Raw genomic sequence first — 7,417 nt, forward strand, 5'->3', positions numbered from 1 at the left:
GTGGACCCCCTCCCTCACCTGGCTGGTAGTGAGAAAGACAATAGCCAGAGTGGAGTGCATGAGAACCAGGGTTAGAAGCAGGCGGAAGCCAGAGATTGAGATCCATGCTTGATTTCTGCTGGAATCCAAGGCTGTGGCAATGGGAGAAGCAAGGCCTTCTGTGCTGTGAGCGCCTCCATCGTAGCCTCAGGTTGCATATATGTGTAACTAAACCATGTATCATAAAGATACCACAGCCTCTACTGCCTCTCCTCCTGAGGAAACTGAATCTGGGTAAGAGCCTGGAACCACTAGGATCTTACACCGCTCAGAGATTGGGGTGGCATGCAACAGTGTAAATAGTATGGAATCAGGTGGCACATGGAATGTGGGGTCCTGTTCCCACAGAGGCAGTTGAGGGGTGGGGTCTTTCCAGCAGTTGAAGCAGGTCTGGCTTCAGCATTCAGCTGCCTCATTCAGCCAGCTTGGGTCCCTTTAGGCTGCTTTGTCATCCTTGCTGCACCCAACCTGGCATTATTGGCCACCTGGACTGAAGACTAAAAAAAGACAAGGTGGTACCCAGGAAAGTTTTACTCAGCGGAGACCTGTTGAAATGTCAAATCAAATCAAAATGACTGCCTTAGGTCCCTTCTTTCCAATAGGTTGGACTACCAGGCCTAGTCTTGAGCAGGAGCGTGGAACCTGTGGAATGGAGGCTCCCTGTCTCTGGTCCTGAGCACACAGCTAGCTAGAGGACTTCAATGCAGCAGAATGCTTCTGCAGTCGAATATGGTGTAGGCACAAGCACCCAGTTCTACACTTGTCTTGAGCATAGGGGAAGAGCCACAGTAATAGCCTCCTGGCAGGGCTGTTGCCGGTCTTTCCTGCAAAGGGTGGAGGAGCAGTGAGGTCCAGGTTGCACAGGTGCACCAGCAGTGGCACCAGATTAGCTGCGCCGGTGCAACCTCAACATCACTGCCGATTCCTGGTAAGTCATAGTGACGTCCCTTACTAGGAAACTATTGCTACAGCTTCACCCTACCAGGCAAGCTGCTCCTGTATGCAGGTCAGAAATGTTGTTGTTGTCAAGGAGAAAATGAGAAAATGCTACGTGAGTGCCCACCTGGTGAAACCCCAGACTCTTTGCCCCAATCTGTGCTCACGTGGCTGCCACAAAATCACCACTCCTACAGTTCTGCAGACCTAAACCCCACCCTAAATCCATGGCTGAGGTTCATCACCATCATTTTCAAAATAAGTTTATTGTACTAGCCGAAGGCCATGACAATTCAGTCCAATCACAATCAGTTTAAAATATAACTCAGACACATATAAAGTGAGATACTTGAAAACAGGAATGCCTCCACATCTGCACTGAGTTTCAATTTAGTACTCTGCACCCCCCTTACAGTTTATGGCAGGCATAGGCAAACTTGGCCCTCCAGCTGTTTTGGGACTACAACTCCCATCATCCCTAGCTAACAGGACCAGTGGTCAGAGATGATGAGAACTGTAGTCTCAAAACATCTGGAGGGCCAAGTTTGCCTACGCCTGCTTTATGGCTTCTTCCTGATCTTTTTGGCCGCCAGAGCAAAAAAAGGGCCACCTTATGAGTCACCAATGCATTGTTGTCACTCAACAACCACAGAAGCATCTCCGTTGGGAGGGAGCCCACCATCCTGTACAAAGAGGGGTTTCAGAAAGCACCTCCTCAGATATGCATATAGGGGACATCATCATCCTGGCCCCAAAACTGAAAGGCATGCGTTACAGGTTGCCACAGAATTGCCTTAGGAAGCAGCCACTCTGTGCTGAATACGTCCTTGGCTATGACATGATAAGGTACGGAGGAGGCTCACGAATGATGGCTCTGGTACATGGCATGAATACTCATATCATAGCACCTGGGCTGGGATGATTCATCACAGGCCGTTTCTGGTAGCATCTCCATGGCAACTCCTAAGATGTACTCCGGAGCAGGCCAAGGTGGCGTCCTTTCGTGTACCAAAGCCTCATCCCTCAGTCCCCTTGCTATTTTCACTGAAGAACTTGGCCACTCCTTCCTTAGCAGTGTGACAGGGAAGGAAAAGAGGCTTGGAGGTGTGTGTGAAGTATGATCTTCAGTCCAAGGGATCCAATTTCGCCCTCCCCCCTTCTCTTTTTCTTGTCTTTCCTCTTCCATGAAGACTCTGAGACAGAAGTGGGGAGTGATTGTGACATCAGAGGAGGATGACTGGAAAGCTGACTTCCTCAAGGTCCAAAATGTCTCTGCAGAGGTATGTATGTCCATTTGCTATCTCAAACAGTCAGACTACTTTCTAAGTCCCTGGGACCTCAAGGAGAGAAGAGTTTTCCTGTAATGAGCACCTTAACTGACTGTGATTGTTTTCATGACCAGTTTTGCTACCATAAACATTCCAGGCTTTGATCCTGCCTCACTTATTCTGTCCAGCAGAGGGCAGGGCAGTGATACATGTATACAAAACTACTTTTGGAAGGTTTGTGTAGCAGAGAAACTGAGAAAAATATATTCCAAATGTTAAATCTCTCCAGGGTTTCAAATGAGGGTAAGTTCACATTTAATGACATTTCTGCCGTACTTCCCCCTCAATTGTTCTTAAATGTTTTGTTCCTATAGAAGACCCAGCATGAGAAGTAAAGTTTCCATCAAAGGAAAGCAAGTTTAAGTGAAAATATAGAGGAAAAAGTTAAATAACATCCTCTGAAAAATTATTGACTCATCACACAAGCTACGAAGTATTGATTCCTGGGTATTTTACCTGCCAGTATAGCTAGTACAGCAATGTAAAAAAAGTTCTTTTCTGGGGTTAAACACTTAGAGCAACAATAATTTCCTCTGCCCTGGAGGGAAAGAAGCCACAGACTGAGGATGCTCTGTAAAACCTGCTTGTATTGAGAATGGATGGAGAAAAACAGTAACTAAAATTAAGACAAAGGTGTCAAAAACCTTTGGTCCAGCTTGTTCAGCACTATCAAATCCAACAGAGATAAACTCTTCAGGCCACTGGTTTTCCCCACCTGGGCTGGATTCCATCTTCCGCTGTAGCATGTGCATTGTCAAAGAAATATACCATACATGTCTCCTCCTTACAGATAATCAATGCTGATTTTGAAAAAAAAAGTGTTTTTGTGGAACCCTGCCATACTTAGGATGTTGAATTCTATACCAAATTCTATGTGTGTGTTTTGATTTTGACACTTGCTTTGAATTACTAAATACACACTGCTTCTTTCATAAATGATCGCAGTGCTCCCTTCCAGCATTTTGCAGTATTTATGCATTTCCAGGGATATACAATCTTCTGCAAAGACCAGGAATGTTATCTGGGTGAAGTGGAGATGGTTTGCCTTGTGCATACTAGTCTGACAGGTTTGTGCCTGAGCTCTGCACAAGTAAGAGTGCTTCCAAGCAAACCTTTTTTTTTAAAAAAAAAAAAAAAGTACCGGTATGTATCCAGGTGGAAGCGTCCCATGCTCTTGGACTGTAGTTTATGTACTAAGTTCCAAATCTGGAAAGCCAACACCTGCACAGGAGTGATATAATCACCACCCTGACATGTACACTCGGGACACTGAGGGGGAAGGGGGTATATTTTATTTAGTTCAAGAATAGGAAACAGCAAATGCAAAAATGGCAAGCATCCAGCATCGGAGGCAACAACAAATGGGGACAGTACCCCCCTCCCCACATTCATATTTGCTCTCTGAATTCTTTGTTAGGGAGCAAGCCAACAAGTTTTAATCATGGCTAAAGGTAAAGGGACCCCTGACCATTAGGTCCAGTTGTGACCGACTCTGGGGTTGCGGCGCTCATCTCGCTTTACTGGCCGAGGGAGCTGGTGTACAGCTTCTGGGTCATGTGGCCAGCATGACTAAGCCACTTCTGGCGAACCAGAGCAGCACACGGAAACGCTGTTTACCTTCCCGCCAGAGCGGTACCTATTTATCTACTTGCACTTTGAAGTGCTTTCGAACTGCTAGGTTGGCAGGAACAGGGACCGAGCAACGGGAGCTCAACCCGTTGCGGGGATTAGGGAGACTGAATTGCTATAGGTTGTATTCAATGTCGTGTGAGCAAAAGGCAAGCCTGCACAATGCATCTTTCTCTCCTTTCTCCTCCTGTACGGGCAAATCACATAAACTTGGGAGGTTTGTGCAAAGTGGTACAATAATTTTATGCCCAGTTTGGGGCAATTAATCCCGCACCCACTCACCTAATACAGTCCCATAAGACACAGTCCACAATGTTTGGTAGTCCACCTAACCCTGTGGAGTTTTTTTTTTTTTTTTTTTTGGTGGGGGAGCAATGCAGGGGGTGGGGGAAGGGAGGAGCAAATACTCTGAGTGAGCTGCCTTCCACTTCTGCAATACTGGATGCAAATCTACGCCACGTTTTGCCCAATGTGGCCTAACAAGCCGCATGTTTTTGCATCTCACAGTGTCTTTAGAAATTGCAAGCAACAGCAGTAGAAACACAAAGCCTGTCAATGCTTTTTATAGTACCAGTTTTGGGGGGGCAACCTTCTGATCCTCCACGGGTTGGATGATGTCAAGGAACGTCAAAATGTTTATTCAGTTCTCCCATATCTGTAGGAGTGTTGCTTGTTTATTTACAAGGTGTTCCCTCTGCCTTCAACCATTTGACACTGAAATAAATAAAGGAACAAACCTCACCTGTGTTTCCTTGCTCTGTGGCACCAGAATAGGTAGAGAAAAGGTGAGGAAGAGGCAACATGATAGAAGTGTACGAAATTATTCATGGGCTGGAGAAAGTGGAAAGAGGAACATTTTCCTTCCTTACTCGCAATACTAGAAATCACAGATATCCAATGAAGTTGAATGCTGGGAGATTAAGGACAGGCAAGTAGTTCTTCACACAATGCATAGTTAAACTATGGAACGCTCTCCCACAGAAGGCAGTGATGACCACCAACTTAGATGTCTTTCAAAGAGATTCGTGGAGGAGAGGGCTATGGATAGCTCAGTCAGTAGAGCATGGGACTATTAATGGGTCATGGGTTTGAGCCCCGTTGGGCAAAAGATTCCTCCATCGGAGGGTTGGATTAGGTGACCCTCATGGCTCCTTAGGTAAAAGTAAAGGGACCCCTGACCATTAGGTCCAGTCGTGGCCGACTCTGGGGTTGCGGCGCTCGTCTCGCTTTGCTGGCCGAGGGCAGCTTCCGGGTCATGTGGCCAGCATGACTAAGCCGCTTCTAGCGAACCAGAGCAGCGCATGGAAACGTCGTTTACCTTCCCGCCGGAGCAGTACCTATGTATCTACTTGCACTTTGACGTGCTTTTGAACTGCTAGGTTGGCAGGAACAGGGACCAAGGAACAGGAGCTCACCCCATCGTGGGGATCCAAACCACCAACCTTCTGATCAGCAAGTCCTAGGCTCTGTGGTTTAACCCACAGCACCACCCGCGTCCTTACAACTCTGCAATTCTATTATGGCTACAAGGCATGATGGCTATGTTCTGCCTCCACAGTTACTGAGATAACAATGTTTCTGGATGCCAGTTGCTGGAAAAAAACAAGAGTGGGGAGTGCTCCTGTGCTCAGATCCTGCTTGCGGGGTTTTCTATTGCACCTGACTGGCCACTGTGTGAACAGGATACTGGAAAAGATGGGCCTTCTTTGAAGAGAAATTACTCATTTTGCTTTAGAGTGTTGATTTGCATAACAACCTATAAAAGTCAAAAGGCCTAAGGGCCATTTCACACCCCATTCAAACTCAGCCTTGCCAGCAAGTTGTTGGTTTTTTTTTACAAAACCGGCAGCTGCAGCCAACCCCAGCGTCTTGCGTGACTCATCTGCCTATTTTATGCACTTTAGTAAACACGCGTTTCTTGCATACCTAACATTTACAGGTGTGCACTAAAAACACCTTGATCACCAAAAGCTTCTGTGAGAGGAGGCCCCGAGTTGCCCATCGGGGCATGCCGAAGCCTGCACGCCTTGAACAGCATCAGCATGCAAGAAAGCAAAGGCAAAGGGCGGGGGAGCATCGCCTCGCTTTTCACAATGCCTTAGAATCAACCGCACGATAATCCCAGGAAGGCTAACCGCTGGCTTTCTTCGCAAGCCCGCTCTAGCTTCGCTGCTCCATTCACTTCCTTCGGTCCCCCTTCCCGCGCTTAGCGACTTGATACACAAGATTCTAAAAGCCCCGCCTCCCTCCCCTGATAGGCCTCTGACATTCCAGCACCGCCTACCTAAGCGGCTCATTGGCGCCCCGTTAAAAGGCGAAAGTCAAGAAGGAAATTATTATTATTATTTAAATAAAGCAGCAAGGCATGAGGAGCAGGTTGTCAATCAAGTACTCAGTATGAATGTAGAATCAGAATCCGGTCAATAACACTGAAAGCCGAGTCCTTCTATTCCCCCGCTTATATTTTATTTCCTTTTTATTACTATTTATTTTGTCTGAATAATGCGATCATTCTCTTTCCAGCATCCAGCTCTCTGGGGACAATTCTGGTCGTTTCCTGGGGCGAGCAGCGCCTGCCTTTCCCAGGTTTGAAGCCGTATATTATATTTAAGCCCTTGCATGCATCGTGGACTATCCCGCTGATTATAACCTGACGTTGTGTAGAGGCGCACCGAAGCTCCCGACGGAATTCTACTATTTGTCCCACAGAGGCAAGCATGATAATCTCTGGCGGAGTTGGCTCATGGTACTAGTCCTCACATCACATGAAAAAGAAACCTCACAGCAGCCCCAGTCTATTGATGTGGGAAGGCTGGTTGTTGTCATAAATCACTTGAAGCTGAAGCGGTGGCGTTGAAATGTCTCTAGGACTAGGGACTGAATACTTTTTTTCTTGGCCACAAGTATTATTATGGTTCTCCCTGAATGATAATAACTAGTCCATAAACACTGTTGCATTAAGGTAGGAACACTTTACGTGGTTCAGCCACGATCCCTTCTTATTCCTCCTTTTAAAGCGAGGCAATCTTCTATGGACTTTTCTAAACAAATGGAAAGAAAAAGAAAAGCATTCCCTTCTGGTGGAATCGATTGGACCAGATGTGAGTGAGATCCTATGGATCCGCCGTCCGCCCCCCATTCCAGAGCCCCCCCCCCTTTATTCCCGGAGGAAAATTTCACGCAGCTCAACGGGGCTTCCTATTTCAGCATCATTTAAATAAACTTGGCACACACACACTGGAGAACGGAGCAAGAAAGAAGCGTGCTTCTATGGATGCCGAGTCAGGGAGACCGGGGGCGGGACACACGTCTTGGCTAGCTGCAAGTGGACATTTGTAGCCATCTGCCCGAGCGCAAGAGCGCCGCTTTCCCTTTAAGGCGGGCCTCTCCGCCCCGCTGGCCCCTCCCTCTGCGCCGAGTCCCGCCTCCCAGAGCATGACACGCCGATCCGATGGCGAAGCCCCTTTTTAATTGAGGCTGTCAGG

This window comes from Podarcis erhardii (assembly GCF_964252035.2).
Source record: "Podarcis erhardii genome assembly, chromosome: 2".
Taxonomy (NCBI): domain Eukaryota; kingdom Metazoa; phylum Chordata; class Lepidosauria; order Squamata; family Lacertidae; genus Podarcis; species Podarcis erhardii.